The following is a 24883-nucleotide window of genomic DNA, read 5'->3' as shown; positions in this document are numbered from 1 at the left end:
CACAATTGGCACACTGGTGCCCCATTAGAAGTCCCTAGTATATGGTACCTAGGTACCTAGGGCATTGGGGTTCCAGGAGATCCATATGTGCTGCAGCATATATTTTGCCACCCACAGGAAGCCCAAGCAAAGGGCTCTACAGGACTGCCATTCCAACCTGCGTGAAAAGGTGCAAGCACCCTTTCACTGCCATTTTCCGCTGCACCAGGTCACTTATAACTCACCCCTATGGCAGGCCTTCTAGCCCAGAGGGCAGGGTGTAAAGTACCTGTGTGTGAGGGCACCCCTGCACTAGCAGAGGTGCCCCCACAAACTCCAGGCCCATTTTCCCAGACTTCGTGAGTGCGGGGACGCCATTATACACGTGTACGGGACATAGGTTAATACCTATGTCCAGCTACATAATGGAAACCCCGAACATAGGCATGTTTGATATCAAACATGTAGGAATCATACCCCAAGGCTTTAGCAAGCATTGGTTGTGTGATTCCATGCACTGTGGGGACTCCTTAGAGGACCCCCAGCATTGCCATTACAGCCTTCTGTGGGTTTTCCGGGCAGCCCAAGCTGCTGCCACCTACCATACATGGTTTCTGCCCTCCTGTTGCCTTGAGAAGCTCAAGCTCAGAAAGGCAGAACAAAGGATTTCCTCTGGAAGGAGGGGTGTTACACCCTCTCCCTTTGGAAATAAGTGTTACAGGCTTGGAAGGGGTAGCCTCCCCAAGACACTGGAAGTGCTTTGAAGGGCACATTTTGTGCCCTCCTTGCATAAACCAGTCTACACCGGTGGTTCAGGGACCCCCAGGCCCTGCTCTGGTGCACAACTGGACAAAGGAAAGAGGAGTGACCACTCCCCTGTCCATCACCACCCCAGGGGTGGTGGTCAGAGCTCCTCCAGAGGGTCCCTGGGTATTGCCATCCTGGATTGAAGGTTGGCAGGGAACTCTGAGAGCATCGGAGTGGCCAGTGCCAGCAGGTGATGTCAGAGCCCCCTCCTGATAGGTGGTCACCTAGCTAGGTGATTACTACCCCTTTCAGGGCTATTCGGGGTCTCTCGCTTGGGTCGTTCCTCAGATTCCGATTGCGAGACTACAGCAGGAATCCTCTGCACCCTCCACTCTGACTTCTGACCAAAGAAACTGCATCTGAACCCTCCAGGGCCCGACAGGCTGCAACAAAGAAGCAAGGTCCCTCTTGCAACATTGTATCCACAGCTCCTCCCAGAAACTGCAACATTTCCCGATCATGCATCCTCTGAGGACAGCCGGTCTTCAGCCTTCATCAGAAGGAAGAAGGAATCTCCCTTGGAGTGAAGGAGTCACTCCTCTGCTTCTGCAGGCACCAACTGCAACGATGGCCGGCTGCGTGGATCCCCTCTCCTCCTGAGCTGGCTGGATCCCGCATCACAGGTGGTGAACTGGATTGGTCCCGACAGTCCTCTCTTCAGGCTGTCCAACTTGGGTGGAGGTAAGCCCTTTCCTGCCCACACAGGACAGTACCTGTGTGCACCACATCCTTTGCACCCACCAAGGCTTGTTGGCATCTTTTCTATGAGATCTTCAGGCATCTTGAAGCTCCAGCACTCCATCCTGCGACGCACAGCTTCCTGAATGGTTCTCTGGCGGCGCGGGAGCCTTTTTCGTAGTGCTGCGTGGGCCTTTTCCTCAACTTTCGTGCCCCCCACCTGTGGAGCTGCCTGGTCTTCTGTGGGCTCTCTGTGTTGCTGAGGGCCCCCTCTGATTCCCCCTCCTTGGTAGAGTCCACCAGGTCCTTCCTGGTCCCCGGCAGCTCCACTTTCCGCTGACCCCGAGTTTTGCGTGTGCCAAGGCTTGTTGGCGGAATTCGAAGACGCAAACCCAACTGCAATACTCGTTCCCACTTGGGACATCACCTGCATCCTCCAGGAACTCAACTTCCTCTTCTTGGGTGCAGTGCTGACTCTCCTCCTTCACTGTCAACTCACCTCTTGCACTTTCAGTCTGGTGGGCAGGAGCCCATGCCCTTCCTGGACTGTGCTGTGCTTCTTGGACTTGGTCCCCCTCTTCCACAAGTCCTCTTGTCCAGGAATCAACTGTTGGTGTCTTGCAGTCTCTTCTGGGCATTGCATTATTCTTCTTTTCTTCTAAGTGGATGTTCTGGGAAATTTACAGTGATTTACCCCTGCTTTCCTGGTTGATGGGGTGGGTTGTGGTACTTACCTTTGGGCTTTCCTAGTACTCCCAACTTCTGTCTACACACTCCACTTACCTAGGTGGGAGACCAACTTTCACAATCCATATTTTTTTAGTATATGGTTGTGCTCCCCAGGGCTATTTCTCTCTGTTGTGATTTTCACTAATTACACTGTTAGTTTAACTGTTTTTATGCCTATTTCTGCATACTAGTGTGTATAATTTGTGTATTACTTACCTCCTAAGGGAGTATAGCCTTCATGGTATTTTTGGTATTTGTATCACCAAAACAAAATACTTTTATTTTTGTAACACTGAGTGTTCTTTTTCATGTGTGTAAGTACTAAGTGTGACTACAGTGGTATTGCATGAGCTTTGCATGTCTCCTAGATAAGCCCTTGGCTGCTCAGCTCATCCACAGCTACCTCTAGAGAACCTGGCTTCTAGACACCAACTACACTACACTAATAAGGGATACCTGGACCTGATATAAGGTGTAAGGACCATAGGTACCCACCACACACCACACACCAGACCAGCCTCCTACAAGTGGAAGAGAAATAATGTCATAAACTGGAGAGACACAACTAACACTCCACCCTCATAAACCACCTACTTTCATACCATTTGAAGTCCCACTCTCATAGTTGCCTAGTGATTTAAAATATAAAAAGAAATAGCCAAGATGCCATGTTATGTTTCTATTTCTATGCATACTCACTACTCAATGCCATACCACTGTTGGTGTACATATCAGCAAAGTGTGGTATATTGGGGTGTAAATGTAAACATTTGAAATCCATATGGTTACGTTTTACATTGGAATGCCTACAAACTCTGTCATGCTAGTTAGTATTATTAGTGCAAAGTCACAATATTGCAGTAAAGTAGTGATATTGATTTTCTTATTTTTCTTTACTGTTCTTCCTTTGTTAGCTTTCTCCAAGTTCACCTGCATCTCAGAGTCCCAAGAAACAACCAACAAAGGACCCATTAGCTGACCTGAACATCAAGGATTTCTTATAATCAAGTACGGTACCACTGCGAATCTCCCTGGTTTTCGGTTAATGTGTCTGCTTTACTTTGACTGCTTGCCAATACCGATATATAGTAATGCATGAAAGCAAAATAACTGTATTGCAACAATCTAATTGAAAGAGCATTGTAAGATCAAACAATTTAGTATTATTTGCTAATGATTTATTCTTATATGAATGAGCTCATGCATGGGCTGCAACCCATTGCATCTTTGTTGTCCACGTGCCAGCTTAGACATTTTCACCCTACCGCCAAGGCCCAAATAAGGTGAAACATGTCTAGGGTTGCTTGTTTCTCCCCATAGAGACCCTGGTTGGTAGTTCAAGCTGGACTGTTCCTGTAGGAGCAAGACCAAGAATGATTTGCATATATATACTACTTGTCTGAGGTGACATAGTGGTCAAAAAACGGATGAATCGATTGCGGCCTAGAGTAATTGTCAGGTAATCCTCCCATCAATTTTTTGCTTATCGGATTGCAAATGCAGGCATTAGAGATGTAACATTTTTAGGTACACAATTATGATCACACCATGAAGTGCACTCACATCTCCAGTTCGGTCAAGAGGCGAAAAAGCAAGCACAGAATGTCTTCAACCTCGACCAGTAAACGTGGGAGTCACTAGTACAATACAGATGTGAGAGAGACAAAATCCAAGAAGAACACAAGCATGTGTACTGCAGTATATAAAGGGGCTGATGGCATGAAAAAACACATTAAAGAGCATCATGAGCAGGTGCGAGAGAGGCCCTGTCCCCACCCTGGCGGAAACAAAGTACTCATGATCGATAGATACCTTCAGTGCCATGTAAAGCTCAGACACACAGAGGAAAGGAATTATATCTGTGATCATTGTGGACAGACATTCAAACAACGCAACCACATTTCCTTCCACCAGATGCGCCATTCTGGTGCAAAGCCCCTCCAGTGTGAAATAAGTGGTTTCCAGTGCAGACAACGGGCTTCTCTCAAGTACCACATGACAAAACATAAGGCTGAAGCAGAGCTGGAATTTGCATGTGACCAGTGTGGGAAGCATTTTGAGAAAGCTCACAACCTGAATGTTCACATGTCGATGGTACATCCGCTGACACAAAATCATGAGCAAGTCAGAAATTTGGAGACTCAACAGGTCGTCTTACTGGGAGATGAAGACGCAACACAGACTGTTGCTTCTAAAGACGTTAAACCAAAACTGGTTAAGGAACAGGCACTCAGTCTGCTGTTTGTTTAGGTTTGGGTGTGGTGACCCAAACCTTTCCTTACACGTGTCCTCCATGAAAGGAGCGGGCACAAGGCACATTTTAATAATTTCCTCAAAAGCACTGAACTTTGCATCCACACCATGCAAGTGATTTAAAAACAAAATTAATTTAACTATTGCCTTTTTGTTTGAGAGGCATTTTAATACTTCATATGAAGACATATGATGGCTTCTTTATGCTCATTGTGAATCAGAAATAGAGATGCCATCCCGTTTGCACTTTTAAAATCATGCATTTTTTAATCAATACTTCTGAATTCACATGCTCATTAAAACTGCGCCTTGGTCTCCCCACACAACAAATCGAACAACCATGAGGTTAAAATATCACATACTATTGTATTATGAAAAGAGCTTCATAGTTATGCATGCTAATAAATTATTTGCAAAAAAAGAACACAAGCATGAACACTGGTGAATTGAAGGATGGAGATGAAAAACAAGAAAGGTGTTTAGTGGAGCGAAGGTCAGTACAAACAGCACAAGAGTAAGGTAAACCCAGCAACATGCAGTGTTGGCAGGTGCAAACTGAATGAATCCCTGAGTTCTGTTACTGCCACACCAACGGTGTCCTGCAGGAAGAAATAAATACAAATGGTGGCCATATTGGAAACAGACTGATGTCTACTATAACTACAGAACCTGGTGGTTTTAATAGACTCCAGTAGGGCTGACTCGTCCAGGTCCAACTACACACTGCCTCTTCCACGTGAGGTACTCCTCCATGTATGCCCTGGTCACTGGTGTCAGCAACTCCCAGTAAACCTTTGTCTACCAGCAGGTACATTGCTCCGATGTACTCCCAAGTAAGTGGTTACATGTGCTAACATGATATTTACAGTGAAACACAGAAATTGAACCTCTTCTTTCTTAACACTTCCATCTGGATTTTGGCTGCACTCCCCTTTTCCAATAGGCCCTACCAGTTTATTAGGGAAGTAGATCCACAAATCTCACATCAGCTGATGAGTGTGGACAAAACAGAAAGGTTTCCAAGAGTTTTCAGCAGAGCTATAACCTTTGGAAGCAATTAGATACTGTAACTGTCTATTGTGAAATCTGAGATTGAGGACTGCCTCAGACTCAACAGAAGTATCATCTATAAAACTGGAAGGTGGTGAAGTGATCCCTAGAGAATCCAAAAGAGATGATTTGATTGTAGAGACATGGAAAACAGGATGAATCTCCATCGGATCAGGAGGACGAGTCTAACAGGCACAGGATTGATTATTTTAGTGAATAAGGTTTCCTGTATGAGACATTTGTTGCATTAATGCGCTGAGAGACCTTGCGATGTAAGAGATGAGAACTGGTTATTTTCCAGGAGAAATAAGGGTGATATTGCTGGACATGTAAAGGGTACCACATGTGGATGGAAACTGAACAGTAGAATGGATAGTAGTGGCATGCACTGTGTAGTGCATTATTTTGAACTCCGCAGCGAAGATGTAGTGAACCTAGTCAATTTTATACTAAGGTGGCTCCTGAGATATTGCACTGGAGCCTGATCTCCCATTTTGGTTTAGCAATATTGCTGGGGATGATAAATGATGGGCAGAGACCCTTCCACACCTAAGGTTCTGATAACTGATGTCCAAAATTGTGAAGTGAATTTTATACCTCGGTCTGTCACCGTGCTATTAACCCCTTCAATGCTTCAACAGGGAGGGTGTTAATAAGGAATACGGAAGCTTCCGTGTCTCCCCCACCCCCCTGACGTTACAAAGTTGTTTGCGGCTGCTTCCTGCTTCGATGGGGAAAATGTCCTTCCCCACGTTCGGGAAGGCCTCGTAAGAAAGGGGAGAGTCTCCCCTTTCTTACGAGGCCTTCTGAAAGTGTTTCCTGGCCCCCGATCACAGCTGTGATCGGGGGCCAGGAAACACCACTAGATGCCAGGGATTTCACTTGGGGGGGTCGGGCCCCTTGGGCCCCTTGGAAAACCCCTGCAGCACCCCCCCCCGTGCATATTTTTTTTCTTTTTTTTTAAAAAGGTAGGTGCCCCCGGGGGGGGGGGGGGGTGGCGCGATCGCCATTTTGGCCCCATTTTGGCCCCCAAGGAAACCATACAACAACTAAAAAAAATGTATCTATATATAGATCTATATATATAGATATATCTATGTAGATATATCTATGTACATGGATATATCTATAGATATATCTATGTAGATAGATATTTATATAGAGATATATCTATATATATAGATCTATATATAGATTAATTTTTTTTAGTTGTTGTATGGTTTCCTTGGGGGCCAAAATGGCAATCAAAGAGATTTATAAAGCGTGCTACTCACCCGTGAGGGTCTCAAGGCGCTAGAGGGGGGACGGGGGAGGGAAAGGGGCTGGGAGGTTCACTGTTCAAAAAGCCAGGTTTTGAGGCCCTTCCTGAAAAGAAGTAGGTTTTGGGTCTTGCGAAGGTGGGTTGGGAGGGCGTTCCAGGTTTTGGGTGCAAGGTAGGAGAAGGATCTGCCCCCGGTGGTGGTGTGTTTGATGCGGGGGACAGAGGCAAGAGAGAGGTCAGCTGAGTGGAGGTTTTGTGTGGGGGTGTGGAAGGTGAATCTCGTTGAGGTAGGCAGGGCCTGTGTTGTGGAGTGATTTGTGTGCGAGGATGAGGATCTTGAAGGTGATCCTTTTGTCAATGGGGAGCCAGTGGAGGGAATTGAGCTGTGGAAAGATGTGTTCGTGTCAGGGGAGGTCGAGGATGAGTCGTACTGCTGAGTTCTGGATGCGTGTAGTTTGCGCTTGAGTTTTAGAGTGGTGCCGGCTTAGAGGGTGTTTCCGTAATCAAGTCTGCTGCTGATGAGTGCGTGAGTGACAGTTTTTCTGGTCTCTGTGGGGATCCATTTGACTGTTTTTTTCAGTATACAGAGTGTGTTGAAGCATGAGGAGGTGAGAGCGTTGACTTGTTGGGTCATCGAGAGGGAGGAGTCTAGGATGATGCCGAGGTTGCGTGCGTGGTTGGCGGGGGTGGGTGCAGGGCCTAGCGTGGTGGGCCACCATGAGCGGTCCCAGGTGTTTTTGTGTGGGCCAAAGAGGATTATTTCGGTTTTGCTTGAGTTGAGTTTCAGGTGTTTGGCTGTCATATATATATATATCACTTTTGTCAATATGTGTGTGGTTTCCCTGGGGGGAAAAGGGTCAGACTTGTCTAGTGGCAGTTTTAGTGCCATAAAGAAGCGCAGAAGGTTTATATGCCTACTGCAAAGAGCAAATCTGTATTTTATGAAAATAGCTGAGTACATTAGTAAAGTCAGCCATTACCTGCGCTATAATACCAATGAAAGTATGTGCAGGGTGAAGGGCGGCTATGGAGAGATGAAGGGCACTTTTGCTGGGTGGTAATGAGGGAATCCGAGGAGGAGGGAGTGGGAGCACCAATAATGATTGTTGGACTGGGCGCAGGAGGTGCTAAAGACTGTGACGAATGGTATGTGACAAGGTGTTTTTTGAGTGTCTTGAAAGAACGTGCTGATTGAGGGAAGAAGCGCAGGTAAGGTGGCCTCTACTGTTGCACGTATCTCACACACACCATCGATTTTGTGACTGTCTACGTAGGCTAGTGTTTTAGAGCAACAGTTTAGCCAATAGCAGAGATGGCATCTTGATGGATGACTGCTGCCTGAACTCGGGTTATAGAGGACAGCTCTGACATAGGATCAGAGACTGAGACAGCATCTGAGGGATAGGACAATGGCGCAGACTCTGGGAGTGATTTTTCAGTCGGAGGAGTCCCATTCGATAACTCCTCTTCCAGTACATTATGAGGGAGGTGATGAGGACAGTCCTGCTGTCCCTTTGCAAGCTGTTTGTGCAACTGGGTAATAGTGGGTTAGCCCAACCCAGAGAGCAGGTGAATGCGGCGGCAAGCAGAGGGAGAGAGAGAGTGCTCTCTTGGGAGCTCCCCAATTTAGTTCAGCCCCAAATTCCACCACCCAAATCGTATTGTGGAGACATCAAAATGATCTATGGCAAAACAAACTGGTTTTGTAAGGCAGGCACCTGTGTTTTTGGTCCTGGGTTTGGCTGCCATATAGAGAAACACACTAGTTTCCAGAAATGTTTGGGTTTAGACATTCGGGGGAGTCCACAGAGGTGTGACTTGTGTGGATTCCACAAAGTTTTCTTACCCAGAATACCCTGCAAAGCTGAAATGTTGAATAAAAACTCTATTTTTCTCGCTTTTCTGTCACACAAACTACAGGAATATAATGGGATCCACAAAATTCCTACCACCCAGTGACTCCTCACCTGTCCTGATAAAAACACTACCCCACTTGAGTGCCTACACCTAGTGCCTGCGTCAGGAATGGATCACACCAGGGTCAACAGCTGCCTCATGTAAGGACCAACATTGACCGTTGTGTGATCTATTCCTGTTGCGGGCACCAGGCCTACCCACACAAGTGAGGTATCATTTTTATCGAGAGACTTGGAGGAACGCTGGGTGCAAGGAACTTTGTGGCTCCTCTCAGATTCCAGAACTTTCTGTCACCGAAATGTGAGGAAAACGTGTTTTTTTAGCCACTTTTTGAGGTTTGCAAAGGATTCTGGGTAACAGAACCTGGTCAGAGCCCCACAAGTCACCCCGTCTTGGATTCCCCTAGGTCTCTCGTTTTAAAAAATGCACAGGTTTGGTAGGTTTCCCTATGTGCCGGCTGAGCTAGAGGCCAAAATCTACAGGTAGGCACTTTGCAAAAAACAGCTCTGTATTCTGTCAAAAAATGTGATGTGTCCACGTTGTGTTTTGGGGCATTTCCTGTCGCGGGCGCTAGGCCTACCCACACAAGTGAGGTATCATTTTTATTGGGAGACTTGGGGGAACATAGAATAGCAAAACAAGTGTTATTGCCCCTTATCTTTCTCTACATTTTTTCCTTCCAAATATAAGAGAGTGTGTAAAAATGACGTCTATTTGAGAAATGCCCTGCAATTCACATGCTAGTATGGGCACCCCGGAATTCAGAGATGTGCAAATAACCACTGCTCCTTAAAACCTTATCTTGAGCCCATTTTGGAAATGCAAAGGTTTTCTTGATACCTATTTTTCACTCTTCATATTTCAGCAAATGAATTGCTGTATACCCAGTATAGAATGAAAACCAACTGCAGGGTGCAGCTCATTTATTGGCTCTTGGTACCTAGGGTTCTTGATGAACCTACAAGCCCTTTATATCCCCACAACCAGAAGAGTCCAGCAGACAAAACGGTATATTGCTTTCAGAAATCTGACATCGCAGGAAAAAGTTACAGAGTAAAACATAAAGAAAAATGGCTGTTGTTTTCAGCTCAATTTCAATATGGTTTTATTTCAGCTGTTATTTTCTGTAGGAAAACCTTGTAGGATCTACACAAATGACCCCTTGCTGAATTCAGAATTTTGTCTAGTTTTCAGAAATGTTTAGCTTTCTGGGATCCAGCATTGGTTTCACACCCATTCCTGTCACTAACTGGAAGGAGGCTGAAAGCACCAAAAATAGTAAAAATGGGATATGTCCCAGTAAAATGCCAAATTTGTGTTGAAAAATGTGGTTTTCTGATTCAAGTCTGCCCGTTCCTGAAAGGTGGGAAGATAGTGATTTCAGCACCAGAAACCCTTTGTTGATGGCATTTTCAGGGAAAAAACCACAAGCCTTCTTCGGCAGCCCTTTTTTCCCATTTGTTTGGAAAAAAAGAAATTTTCACTGTATTTTGGCTATTTTCTTGGTCTCCTCCAGGGGAAAGCACAAACTCTGGGTACCGTTAGAATCCCTAGGATGTTGGAAAAAATGACGCAAATTTGGCGTGGATAGCTTATGTGGACAAAACGTTATGAAGGCCTAAGCGCGAACTACCCCAAATAGCCAAAAAAGGGCTCAGCACTGGGGGGGGGGAAAGGCCCAGCAGCTAAGAGGTTAAGTAGACTATGACATCTGGTTATCTCTTTTAAAAACACTGAGGCTAGAACTGGTGCAGAAGGCTATGTCTGAAGTGGGACATTATGTTGAAATCATCCACCACTACTTAAGGTATTGTGCAAAATTCTGACTGAAGTAGTTCAACTATTAAGTCAATGTAAATTCTGGACCAATGTATCACAGGAGTTGGAAGGGGCATAAGTAGTCCCATAGGTTTAGTGTGACTGGATTTAGATTAAAGAAATGTGACACAAGATTGTGTGTGTTTGACTTCTTGTTCAATTCTGACTACCACAATGTGTTGTGCGAAAGCTAGAGTTCCTCAAACATCATGGTTTCCAGTTAGTGGAGTTTCGTAGCACTAATATATGAACTTATCACATAATGAATAAGCAGGCATGAAAATTTGATATTTTTGGGATAGTAATCTGTCTTTCTGCACACACGTTTCTAGGTCTAGGTGCAAGACTACGGTTTACACAGTGCATAAACTTTGGAAAGCTTATACATTTATGGCCCATCCAAACAATTATGTGTTGATTGGCACCTCCCCAATAGTGTCTCAGGTGGGGGAAAGCATCTCTTGTGGCTAATCTCTCTTTTGTAATTTGAGTAATGCAATTCAGTTCCTGCAAGTGTTCAGGAGTAGAAAGCAACTCAATGTAATTGTAAGTTGTTGGTATTTGAATCTCTTTATGATATGATTGCACCAATTGATGTGACAGACCCTTTTCTTTCTACCATAAATAGTAATGCAGGATCAGGAGATTGCAAAATAGGGGCTGTTGTGGATATCTCTTACAGTTCCTTAAAACTTCTTCTTGCCAAGGATGCCAATAAATTGAACAATTTAACTGTACTGTAGGAGCAATGATTGATCAAAAGGATTGAATATATTGTTTTTCATAAATGTTGAGAAACCAAGAAACCTGAGCACTCCTCTAACAATAGTTGGTGCAGGCAAGTGAAAAAAAAGCTTGTACTTTTCCTTTGTCCATGTTGACCGTATTTGCTCTAAATGTGAATCCTAAATATGAGGCATACACACACATTTCCCTAACTTGGCATACTGATGATTTTGTTGTAATCAAAGGACTTACATTTTGTGCTTCCAATGTTTTGTAGTGTGTTAGAAAACCTTGGGTTGTCTTCAAGGTATACAATAACGTAGATGTCCAAAGTATCCATAAATATTTAATTTATTAAGTGCTGGAAAAACTGCCATGTAGTTTTATACATGGTTTCCATTCATTATGTATCCTAATGTGAAGAAAATTGTGTACCCCTTTTAAATCTATTTATGTAAAGACAAAAGCAGTACATATTTAATCAAGGAGCACTGATATGAGAGGAAAGAGATGGTTTTTTTTTATTCTTATAACGTTTAGTTCATAGTCATCACTGCATATATATAATTCTCCATTCACAGCCTAAGAGGTTGAGTGGCAGATAAGTCCCTCAGCAAGAGTTCCTTGTATATATTCTCATAGCTCCTTCTCTTCCTTGATAGTGAGATCGTAAAAATGTTCCTATGGTATCTTCGAGATCTGGATAACAATTAAAACTCTGCCTTACTCTATAAAGCTAACTACCTATTCACATTTGCTGATCTTTAGTTGAAGGATCTTATAGCAGTGGCAGGAATTTCTCTTAAGAATTACGTTAGTTACTCTACTGTATTTCCATGTCTGTCCTTTCATTTTGTTATCAATTGACCTCAAGAAAAGAACTGCACAATCACCTTACTGTGGCTCAACAACATAGTGAAATTGCTAATACGTTACTGATGAGAAAGTATGTCACCTTTCAAGCTTAGGATAGAAATAAGGTAGAAGAGTTTTAAAAACCTATGCTTGGATCAAGCAAGACATGTTTGAAAAGATCCGAAGAGGGTAACCTGTTGCATGGAGAGCCTTCTCTAAGAATGTGGATCCTGACAGGAGAACACTTAAAGACCAATTGTCAGCCTACTGGTTTTATTATTAGGTTAACTACTGGTTACTAGGGCATTAGAATCTTGTGAGCCATGGGAGCGCCAAATATGTAATGTGGCTTACAATTGCCGGTACACGCTAGGCTATATTTGCTGTGAAAAGTAGAAATGTGTGTGTCCTTTGATTGGAGCATCAGTGATATTTCTCCATTAATATCTGCATGTTGGTAATTATTCATCCTGGTTCTTACCTATGCTGAATAGCAGCGTATTGTGCCATCTAGTGCACGAGCAAGAATTATTTGTAAAACAGTCAAATAGATATTGACACATGGCTTCAGGCAGGTTGCTCCCCTGCACCGCGTGCCGGTGCTGCCTCTGCTTCCAGGTGCCTGTGATTCTTTTTTGTTCTTTTTCCTTCCCCTCGACCCCTGCCGCTGCGTCCCTGCCACCCTCCCTCCACTTCAGTTTTCCCTTTTCCCGCCGCTGCGGCCCTGCAGCCCCCCCTTGCTCTCCCATTCGCTGCTTGCTCCCCTCCCATTCGCTGCTCGCTCACCTCCCTCCTCCCTGCTGCCACTCCCTCCCACCTCCCCTCATATGGCAGCTGCAGCATGGACGCGCCACTGGCGCGCCAAAGGCGCACCTAAGGCAAGCCCGACGCGCCGAGCACCAGGACACCTGGTCCCCAAAACCAGCACGGCCAGCAACGCCGTTAAACCGCCAGCACCCTCTGCGCACTCAACACTGGACGAGCACACGCCTGCTTCCTGGCCTCCCCTAAGCACACCCAGGGACCCTTCACCTGCCGGAATTGCCGCCTCATCAGCCTCCAAATCATCCAACCTCCTGCCGAGCCTGACCGAAACTACCTCTGATGTATCCTACTTAACACTCGCTCCGCATGCAAACATGCCGTCGAACTCTGGGACCTGCTCGACACCTCCACCCCGGATGTCGCCTTCCTGGCGGAGACCTGGATGAATGCCTCCTCGGCCCCAGACATCGCCATAGCCATTCCGGATGGGTAAAAGATCACGCAGGGATCGCACCAACGGAGTCAGAGGTGGAATTGCCATCTTCCACAAGAACACCATCAGGGTCACCACCTATACCGACGACACCCTCAGCACCGCCGAACACCTGCACTTCCAGATCCACACCAACCCCAACACCACCCTCAGAGGAACCCTCCTCCTCAGTTCTGCGACGCCATCGCCGACCTTGCCAGCAGGCACGCCCTAGCCTCCGCTGACTACGTCCTCCTCGGCGACCTGAACTTTCACCTGGAGAATAACAACGATCCCAACACCACCACCCTAAGCGACACCCTTGCCACCCTTGGACTCAGACAACTCATCACTACCCCAACACACTCCGCCGGCCACATGCTGGACCCCATCTTCTCCGCTAGCCCCCACGTCACCTTCAGCCACACCACCGAACTCCCATGGACTGAGCACCGCTGCATCCATTTCACCTTCCAGAAACCTACCACGCACCACCACACCCAACAGATCCCCTGCCGCAACTGGAGCAAAATCAGCCAAGACCAGCTGAACACAATCCTCGCCCGAAAAACCACCCACCGAACCCACCAATCCCCACCTCGCAGCCTACAACCTCTGGCGCTGGATCGAAGACTGTGCCAACACCCTCGCCCCGATCAATAAACCTTCCAACAGAGGTGCCAACAAGAGAGCCAGCTGGTTCACCTTGGGCCTTCAAGTCTCCAAGCAAACCTGTCGGAAACTGGAGAGAAAGTGGCTCCTCGAACAGACTCCGGACAAATATGCCGCCTTCAAGAACGCCTTCGCAATCACCATCACCTCATCAGATCTGCCAAGAAAACCTCCTTCAAAGACCGCCTGGACAACAACGCACACAACAGCAGGGAGCTCTTCAACATCGTGAATGAACTCTCCAACCCCAGCTCCAGCACAAATGACATCCCACCTTCACAAGACCTGTGCAACTCCATCGCCACCTTCTTCCACCACAAGATCAGACATCCATGACAGCTTCAACAGCCAGACCACCCGCCAATCACTGACTCCTCAGACTCTCCTTCAACCTTCAACTACGACCTACTACTAGTCTGGGCCAACGTGAACGAAGACGACACAATCACAACCATGGGCTCCATCCACTCTGGATCTCCGTCAGACCCATGCCCGCACCACATCTTTAACAAAGCAAGCGCCACCATTGCACCCCACCTCTGCAAAGTCATCAACCTCTCCTTCGTGACCGCGACCTATCCCGAGAGCTGGAAGCATGCTGAGATCAAACCCCTACTCAAGAAACCCAAGGCGGACCCGAGAGACCTCAAGAACTTCCGCCCCATCTCCCTGCTCCCATTCCCGGCCAAGGTCATTGAGAAGATCGTCAACAGACAACTGACCCACTACCTCGAAGAAAACAACATCCTGGACCCATCCCAGTCAGGGTTCTGCAGCAACCACAGTACGGAAACCGCCCTCATCGCCGCCACCGATTACATCAGGACCCTGCTTGACAACGGCGAAACTGCGGCCCTCATCCTCCTGCACCTCTCGGCTGCCTTCAACACCGTCTGCCATCGCATCCTATGCACACTCCTTCACAACGCAAGGATCAGGGACAAGGCTCTGGAGTGGACCACCTCCTTCCTCTCCGGCAGAACCCAGAGCGTCCACCTCCCCTCTTTCCGCTGCGAAGCCTCTAAGATCATCTGCGGCATTCCCTAAGGTTCGTCTCTCAGCCCTACACTTTTCAACATCTACATGGCCCCGCTCGCCCGGCTGCACAACCTCAACATCATCTCCTACGCCGACGACACCCAACTGATCCTCTCCCTCACCAAAGACCCCCTCACCGCCCAATCCAACCTCCACGAAGGAATGAAGACCGTCGCCGAATGGATGAGGAACAGCAAACTGAAATTGAACTCTGATTAGACGGAGGTCCTCATCTTCGGCGCCAACCCCTCAGCCTGGGACGACTCCTGGTGGCCGACCACTCTGGGAGCGGCCCAACACCCACCAACCACGCACGCAACCTGGGCATCATCCTTGACTCAGCACTCTCCTTGACCAAGCAAGTCAGCGCTGTCTCCTCAACCTGCGTCAACACCCTCCACATGCTCCGCAAGATCTACAGATGGGTCCCCGCAGATACAAGAAGAACAGTCACCCAAGCCCTTGTCAGCAGCAAACTTAACTACGGAAACACCCTCTACACGGGAGCCCCGGCCAAACTCCTACAAAACGCCTCCGCACTCCTGATCCTCGATGCCCACAGCCACATCACCCCCCTTCTGAGAGACCTACACTGGCTCCCCGTCAACAAAAGGATAACCTTCAAGCTCCTCACCCACGCACACAAGGCGCTCCACAACACTGGTCCAGCCTACCTCAACAGACGACTCACCTTCTACAACCCCTCCCGCCAACTCCGCTCAGCTGACCTCGCCACCGTCCCCCGCATCCGGAGAGCAACTACCGGAGGCAGATCCTTCTCCCACCTAGCCGCCAAGACCTGGAACACCCTTCCTTTGCCCCTGCGACAGACCGAAGACCTGCTGATTTTCAGGAAGCAGCTCAAAACCTGGCTATTTGAGCAGTAGCAGCACCCACCCTGCCCCCCCCCCCCCTCAGTGCCTTGAGACTCTCACGGGTGGTAGTGCGCTCTACAAATACACTGATTGATTAATTGATTGACATTAGGTGCAGTGCGGCTGTGAATTTCACGCACAGGCATGACCCCTTTCTGTACAAGGGTGTTGGTTTTCTTTTTCATCTATTCTGCTGATGGTTGAGGATTATTAACCTGCTTGCCTAATGTTCAGTGTATTCCTACGTAGGGCATTGCTCTGGTTTTTAGCTTTCACCTGCACAGTGTTTGCGCTGTGTTTGTGAAATCCTTTACTTGCTTTTCATTGGTTCCTGTGCTTGCCACTTACTTTTCCTCAATTTCTGTTGGCTGTGGCATACTATTTCCTGCTCTTCCTCATTGTGTTTGCTCTTATGAGTGTCCTGAGGCCCAAGTACGGTTTACATCCACTTTTGGGGACTACTGTTTCCATGGCCTTTGCTAGAATTTTTTCTTAATTGATTTACTATTTTACAAATACCTCAAACCTGGAGAGATTAAATGATTACACAGAACAATGGATGTTGTGCCTCCCATCAGAGACTTGAACCCTGTTCTCCATCTTCCAGGTCACCCTCTCTGAAACTTACAGCTAGTTTCTTTTCTGCCTCGCCTTACTTGCTTTTCTGGCCCTTGAAATGTGAAGACACGAGTTTCTGTATTGTAACAAACGAACCTTTGTTTATTTATTTTCTTTCTTGATTTGCTATTTTACACGTCGCACGAACGAGTTGGAGCTCTTTACAGACATGGAGCGATTAAGCAATTTGCACAGAAACAATGGATGTTGTGCCTCCTGGGGGACTCAAACTCTGTTTCCCAGCTTCCAGGTTGGCTGATCTAACCCTTACTCTAGCTTCTTTTATGCTTTGCCATACTTGCTTTTCCGGCCATTTAAATGTGAAGGCACAGTTCCTTTATTGTTCCAAACAAAGTTTTGTTTATTTTACAACTGCCAGATTTGTTTTTCATTTTATTGAATATATTTAAATATTATTGCAGTATTAAATATCTTCTTCGTAACTGAACTGGACCTACAGCACCGATATCTTGGGTTTCCGTAAAAACTACAACACTTTGTGCGCACTGCGCAAAGTGACCCTCATCCAGAAACTTCCTTCCTGCCTTCATCCATTACACTTCCGTCCTACTGCGCCAAGAAGACGGAGAGTCTTCCCCGAGACTTTCATGTAATTCTTTTCGGAACCGCTATGAGAATGTACAACTGTTTGGCAGTTTTTTAAGTTGTAAGGGGGGGGGGCGAATGTGTACAGTGTGTTACCTCTAGTGTCTGTGAAATCAGTGAGTAAACCTATTTTAGGAGTCAAAACATATGATTTGCTTTTGAAAACATTGGTAGCGCCGTTTGGAAAGATTTCAGTTAATGTCTTTGGATGCTGAGTCATCTGCTGTTTTTGTTTTACTGTCTTTCTTATGACTCCTTTTTTTTGCTTATTTTGTCACTGCTAGTGGAAGTTATTTTTTATTTGTTTTATTTTGTGTTTGCTTCAGTGACACCTTTACTATGCTAATGCAAAATAACCTATTGGTTTTTCTGTAGTGAGAAAACCCCATAAATTAAGCCTTATATAGTGGTGCAGTTGACTGTTGCATCCATTACAAGTGCTGGATTTAACATTTTGCTCGCAGGTTCGAACCCAGCAAGTCAACTGGAATCTTTGTCATCGTTCGGACATGAATAAAACAAGTAAAATAGAGTTTGGAAATAACAAAATAGTTATCCGCACATGTATGCTTTCTAAAGTTATATTCATCATGCATTCCATATTGTGAGCACTTCATGGAGATCAGCTTTTTTAGAGTAAACTTTGCTGAAGTGAACGGGTAGCTAGGAGACTAGAATTGGAGACCATACCTTAAGCCTGGCATTGGTGAGTATACCTTATACCTGGATTGATAGGCTATACCTTAAATATGAATGAAGCAGGAGCATGCAGCAGCTCTTCCTAGCGCTACATACTCTTGCACCACTCTATTCGTGCAACCTACCCAACATTTCGGCACGTACACCACGTCCTATTCAAAAACTACCATGTGCAACACACGAACACCTACCCAACTTCAAGCAGACAGAAGGCACTTTTTAGTACTGACACTGTCTGTTACTTCCACCTGCGCATGCCCATTGTCTCCAATTTTGTGTGTGGAGGGGAAAGAGGTGGTTTATCTTAGATTGAGACCAGTGCATTGTTCTCCTTAAAATTGCATCTACTTCTCTGCCCGTAAGTTGAATTTCAGCAAATACTAGAAAGCCTGTCACCATGGTGTACTTCAGTAATTTATTGTTCGATGGCATGTGTGGCTGTAGATACATATGCTTTGCATAAGTATCCCATCTGGTATTGGGCTCGGAGTGTTACAAGTTGTTTTTCTTCGAAGAATCTTTTCGAGTCACGAGATCAAGTGACTCTTCCTCTTGGTGATAGTGCGCATGGGCATTGAGTCCTTTTGTTAGATTTTTTTTCTCTTCACTGTCTGGTTTGAACGTGTTTCCTCTCGGTTCGATCTTTCGAACTTTCCTTTCCGTCATTTTTTTGCCAACGGTATAGTATTTTGATAGCATATTTCCACACTTTAACTAATCAGTCTGATTTTCAGCGTCGGGGTCGGTTCAACGCCCCTAATGGCGTTCAAACCCTTCTTATGCCTACTCTGTTAATTTGCTGCCAAAAAATGCTGGGCTAATGGGACGAACTCCATTTATGTTCTGTCCTCAATGCCTTCCAAGTTGCCATACACAGATCAACACTTGATGTGTAACTTGTGCTTGTCCCCGGAACTTAAAGAAGAGACCTGCGACGCCTGATCGAAAAAGACTCCAGGACTGAAGAGCACGTCATTGGAGATGACTTCCAAGACACTGGGCAACACTCCTGACATCTTTGGAGAGGAACATGCACAAGAAGAAACTGAACATCAGGCAGCCCTCTCTACCCGAGACTCCAACTTGGATGAAGATTCTGACATCGAGAGCCAGTCAATTCCAGCAACATAGTATGTGAGTACAACACCCCATCTTTGCACATAAAGATGTTGAAAAAGACTTCCAAGCTGGTCATCGGTCCACCACTGCCTTCGGCCCATGGTAGGATCTGAAAATTATATTCAGATGCCCCACCCTACGGTTCAGCACTGAAAGTTGCAAAGACCAAGGTGTCTTCGGCACTGACCAAAGACTCAACAGCCTCCCAACCAATATCGGGATCGAGTCAAGCTTTCAATTCGAGCACTTAGGCCCTGAATGGGAAGCTTTCAACATCAGCTTCGGAGCCGACACCTTCGGTCCGAATAACTCCAATGCCGAAAATTTCAGAATCGAAAATTATGCTTACAGAAGACTCCACAATTTCAGCTGAAGGGACTTCGCAAGTGGACCCCATTTTGGAAGTCATGGACGCTCGTCAGCGCAAAATTCATATACAAATAGGAACAAGGAAAATAATTGCTTCTCCGCCTGTTCCAATTAAAAGGAGACCCTACCTTTCAAGAAACATTGGACACTGCTCCTCCTCCTAAAAAAAAAAAAAAAAAACTATGTCTCCAAGGACAAAGACAAGGCTCCAGATCAACCTCAGCCTTCTCCACCTCACTCTCCTGTACTTCCTCCTACTCCACCATCACCACAATTTCCTACATCTTTCATACAGCCACAATTCTCTCCATAAGGGTAATCATCACCTCATAGAGATGACTTAGGTTATGTTCCACAAGATCTAGATCCATGGCATTTATATGATCCAGATCCCATACTCTCCAATGTCGCTGTTTTATACTCCAGGCCTTCACCCTCTGATGAAACAACAGCATACAACCAAGTTATTGCAAGTGCAACGGTATATCATAATGTACCTATGCACACTGACCCTAGCAAAGAGGATTTCCTCTTTGACACTTTCATCAACACCCATAAAGAGTCAGTTCCTGCCCATGCTGCCACGTATGCTTAGACATGCCACGAGATCCTCAAAGAACCTGTTAGGTCAAGAGTGATTACACCAAGGGTCGAGTAAAAAAAAAATACAGAGCTGCACCCTCAGATCCAACATTTATAAAATCACAACTACCACCAGACTCTAATCGTAAGTGCGGCACAAAAGCGTGCCAAGTCAGTCCAGAGGAGATGCTCCTCTTACTGATAAGGAGAGCAAAAAAACAAAAACTGGACGCAGTGGGCAAAAGGGTTGGTGCTCAAGCTGCAAATCACTGGAGAATTGCAAATTCTCAGGCACTCCTAGTAAGGTATGACCGGGCTCACTGGGAAGAAATGGAGGAACCGCTCCAGTATCATCCACAACAACATCAAAAAGAGGTCCGGAGATAGTCCCAAAGGGGGGGGCCATCTCAAACAATTTAATCTGATGTGCCATTGATGCAGCAGATCATTGTGTTAACACCAGTGTTCCCATAAGAAGGCATGCTTGCTTGAAGTGCTCAGGCTTCAAGCCAGAAATACAAAGGCAATTGTCCACATGCCTTTCGATGAAGAACACTTATTTGGCCCAGAGGTTGATACCACTATTGACAAGCTGAAAAAAGACTCAAACAGCTAAAGTAATGGGGGGCTTAGTAACTAAACCAACTAGAGGTACTTTTTGTAGGCCAACATTTAGGGGAGATTTCAAGTCATCTAACGAGCCTTCCACCTCCCAAACCAAACAAGGTACAATAGAGGTTCCTTCAGAGGCTCTTACAGGGGCGCAAATAAGAGGCAGAGGTGAGGCGTCCACCTCTAGACATTTTGCTTCAAATACAAGACAGTGACTTCTTACAAATCACAACAGCACACACCTCTCCGCTGGGGGGAAGACTAGCAAATATCTGTCCTCAATGTTTCAGTATCATCACAGATCAATGAGTTCAGTCAATTATCCAACATGGTTATAGTCTAGAACTAATTTCCACTCCACCAAATATGCCCTCTCATGTTCACAAACTCACGCAATGATCTCATTCTCTTAAAAGAGGTACAATGCCTTAATCTCAAAGGGGCTATAGAACTAGTTCCCCTATCTCAACAAGAGTTAGGAGTATATTCCCTAAACTTCCTCACACCAAAGAAAGATGGCTCATTAAACCAATTCTGGACCTCTAACCTCTTAACCTATACATACCTTCAGAGCATTTTCATACGGTCACTCTGCAAGATGTTTTTCCCGTATTACAGCATAGAAATTACATGACAGCATTAGATCTCAAAGATGCTTATTTTCACGTTCCCATACATCCAGCACATCACAAATATCTCTGATTTGTCTTTTCGGGAAAACATAATCAATTCAAGGTTCCACCATTCAGGGTAACAACCGATCCCAGCATATTCACAAAATGCTTAGCAGTAGTGGCTGCGTTCCTCAGAAGACAACATATTCACGTTTTCTCATATTTGGGCAATTGGCTCATCAAAACCAGTATCATCCAACAATGTCAGAAGCATACTCAGTACACAGGAAACCTTCTACACAATCAACTTTCTCAAATCCTATCTCCAACCCTCACAGATACAGCCTTATCTGGGAGCAATTCTCAATACTCATTCAAGGTTGACATATCCAATCCCAGCATGGCTTCAAGCTTTGCAAACTCTTCTGTCTCAATTAAAGGAGAACCATATTTACACAGTCAGACTGTTGATGCAGCTATTAGGGATGATGGCTTCCTGCGCTGCCATAGTTCTTCATGCCAGACTACACATGCATCATTACAGCAGTGTCTGTCTCATCAATGGTCTCAGTCACAGGGTCATCTTCAGGATCTAGTGTTGCTGGACTGAGAGACTTACCCCTTTCTGCAATGGTAGAATCCCACCAACCTTTCAAAAGGGCTGCCCTTTCAAGACCCTGTGCCTCAAATCACTCTCACTACAGATACATCACCTCAACTACCTCAGAATACAAGGCAGATAAGATCCCATTTCACAAACTTATCACATCAACTACTTGGAGTTATTAGCAGTCTTTCTAGCGCTCAAAGCATTTCTGCCACAACTCTCCCACAAAGTGGTTCTGATCCGTATGGACAACATGCTACGTTAAAGCCAAAAGACAACTCTTAGTTACTCCTAAAGCACATTCCACAAGGAAGAAAGGTGATACAATGGCTTTTTTAGGAAACATACCAATGGCTGAAATATGTAAAGCAGCTACTTGGTCAACACCACATACATTTACTAAACACTATTGTGTAGGTTTTTTAGCAACACAGCAAGCCACAGTGGGTCAAGCTGTACTCAGAACATTATTTAAAACACCTCTGACTCCTACAGACTAACCACCGCTTTTATGGGAGGACTAACTGCTTTGTAGTCTATGCACAGCATGTGTATCTGCAGCTACACATGCCATCGGACGGCAAATGTCACTTGCCCCATCTGTTTGTGGCATGTTCTGCTGCAGATTCAGATGCACCCTTCTACCTCCCCGACAGCCTGTAGTCATTTGAGTTAACATTTATACATATGTAAATGTAGATATATATATATATATATATATGTTTAAATTTAGCATGGACATCTCTTTTCTTTATACTCTATCACTCCTACCTTACCCTCTGCAGGAAAGCAATCTAACATGGAGTTGATGCCCATGTGCACTGTAACCGAGAGGAGGAGTCACTCGATCCTGTGACTCCAAAAAGACTTCTTAGAAGAAAAACAACTTGTAACACTCGGAGCCCAACACTAGATGTCGGAAAAGCTATGCAGATCATGGGAATCTGCAGCACTACATGCCACAAACAGATGTACACCGGGTAAGTGACATTTTCCATACTCTTTACTTCACCCTCCTGCGGGAAAACAATCTAACAAAGGACACATTGCCCATGTGCACTGTCACCGAGAGGAGGAGTCACTCGGTCTTGTGACTCGAAAACATTCTTAGAAGAAAAACAACTCTTAGTCCAACACTAGATTGTGGACTTATGCAACGCATGTGAATCTACAGCACTACATGCCACTTTCTGGGTAAGTAACGTTTTCCTTATTTGCACAAGATTATCACAATTTTGGTGATTTGCCATGCCACCATGTGTTTCTCAACATTTGTGCCAGTACTTGTGAGTAATAAAAAGGCCATTCCATGTCCTAATTAGGCATTTGTCCAGTTCTCGAGTTTGCGATTTTTAGAGAGCCAGTTATCACACCAAAGTTATTTCTCCTTTCATTTAATCACAAAGAGGATTACAGAAGCAAACTGGTGGAAGGGTAAACATCTGATGTGCAGCTAAAAAATTAATGCAAATGTATTGCATTGTGGCATTTATATAGCACTAACCCCACTGTAATCAGTGTGTAAAAGGTAACAAGCATTGGCAAAGCCTATAGGTTCCACCTATGCGAATCATGTTGACTTTCAGTTTTTGTTTTACATATTGCAGAGCAGTTGAGCTGCAGTGCAATATTACTAAAAGTAAAAAAAAAAAAAAAAACAGCATGACTCGCACAATAGGCAAAACCTGTTGGCTTTGCCAATGAATGTTCTCTTATTTTGATATATTCTGTCGCTTTACTCTCCATTGTTTTCCGCTTAGGTAGCCTAAGCTGCAGTGCTCCATGTTTAAATCATGATTGATGTTTCATTGGCTGCTTGTAGCAGCTTTCCCTCTGCCTCGCCTATTTAGGGATCACGTGGACCCTTGTGCTCTGTGTGCTATCATTGGTATGAAGTCACCACAGAACTGTTGGGTTTGTATGCTGTGCACGAGCAACTTAATCCTACAAGAGACCTATATCATTAGCATGAGCCTAGATCATTAAGTTGGATGGTTAGCAATTTAACTCATAATTATACTCACTTTCCTTGCATGTAAACATGGTACTGAGCTTTAACTTCTCGACTTCTGAATACATTTGACATTTATTGTATTTAGTTTTTATACCTAGAAGATTATTTAGTAAAGACTAGTGGCTTGACTTACGATAGGTGGTAAGGGAAAATCTCTCCAATTTATGGAGGAACTATTGTTCAAAAGGGAACCCAGTGGTGTAATTCTCCCCCATCATCATGAGGGAGAAGATTTCTTCTTGGAATTTATAATTTAAAGTAGCCATTCACTATAGAGTAAAAAGACAGCTCACTTTACCAAGTCTGGTCTTTACCAATCATCAGCAGTACACATTCTAGAATGTTGCTTTGTTTCATGGAGTATACTTGAATTTTGAGATGTATTGTGACCTCGTTTACTGGTGGCCCTTTTAATTATTAAATCAGAATATTACTATTGCCGCCGACTCTAAAAAAACAAAACCCTAAAATGTTACAATTTATGAACCCAGAAAGTGACCTGGTGAACAATGTCATGTTTCTGATTTAAAATGGACAAACAAAATGTGGAAATTACTGAGGAAATGGGTGTGAGTGCAGTTCTAACTGTTGTGTTTTCTCTTTACAGTTGCACTTTTGTGATGGGAATGTGAGTTTGGAGCCTACCGGTGACCTATTTAAGCTCAGTTTGAAATGAGCCACCACTACCAAACCCAGTGCTTCTTCAAACCTAATTTTACTTCTGAAAGTTGTAGCACAGCTGTGAAAGTGAACATTAGGAATGTGTACTACCTTAGCTGTTATCCCTACTCTTACCTCCATTTTTGTGAAAATGGGTTCCTTCTGTGTCTTACAGTTTAAACAATGGATGTATGTTATTGATGCCTTCTAGTGTTTTCTAAACTTTTGAGGGCAGATGATGCAACTGTTTTTGGTGATCCACTCGGAGTAACGTGTCTGTGTTTTGGAGGCTTTTATGTATATACCTGTACATGGATCAGCATATGTGTCAGTTTAATGGGCTTGACCCCAGGTAAACTGTTTAGCACAGTGAAGCAAAAAAAGAAGCCAAATGTGTCTGTCATTTTGAGGGATTTAAATTCTTGAAAACAGACTTTTTTGGATCACCTTTCGTCAGACCATCTCGATAAGTTGGCAATTTATTTTTT

The 24883-nt window shown here is 45.0% G+C and overlaps 1 long non-coding RNA gene across 1 annotated transcript in view; it reads left to right on the top strand.

Annotated features, from left to right (window-relative positions):
- Positions 1-24368, top strand: part of LOC138247373 (uncharacterized) — a 90544-nt gene extending 66176 nt beyond the window's left edge. Inside the window, exons 2-3 of the long non-coding RNA XR_011194474.1 lie at positions 3108-3201; positions 24343-24368. This is a non-coding gene — a long non-coding RNA (uncharacterized lncRNA). The remainder of the gene's footprint in view (positions 1-3107; positions 3202-24342) is intronic.
- The last annotated feature ends 515 nt before the right edge of the window (positions 24369-24883 follow it).

This window comes from Pleurodeles waltl, chromosome 7, assembly GCF_031143425.1.
Source record: "Pleurodeles waltl isolate 20211129_DDA chromosome 7, aPleWal1.hap1.20221129, whole genome shotgun sequence".
NCBI classification, from domain to species: domain Eukaryota; kingdom Metazoa; phylum Chordata; class Amphibia; order Caudata; family Salamandridae; genus Pleurodeles; species Pleurodeles waltl.
This window is presented reverse-complemented; position numbering and strand designations above follow the sequence as displayed.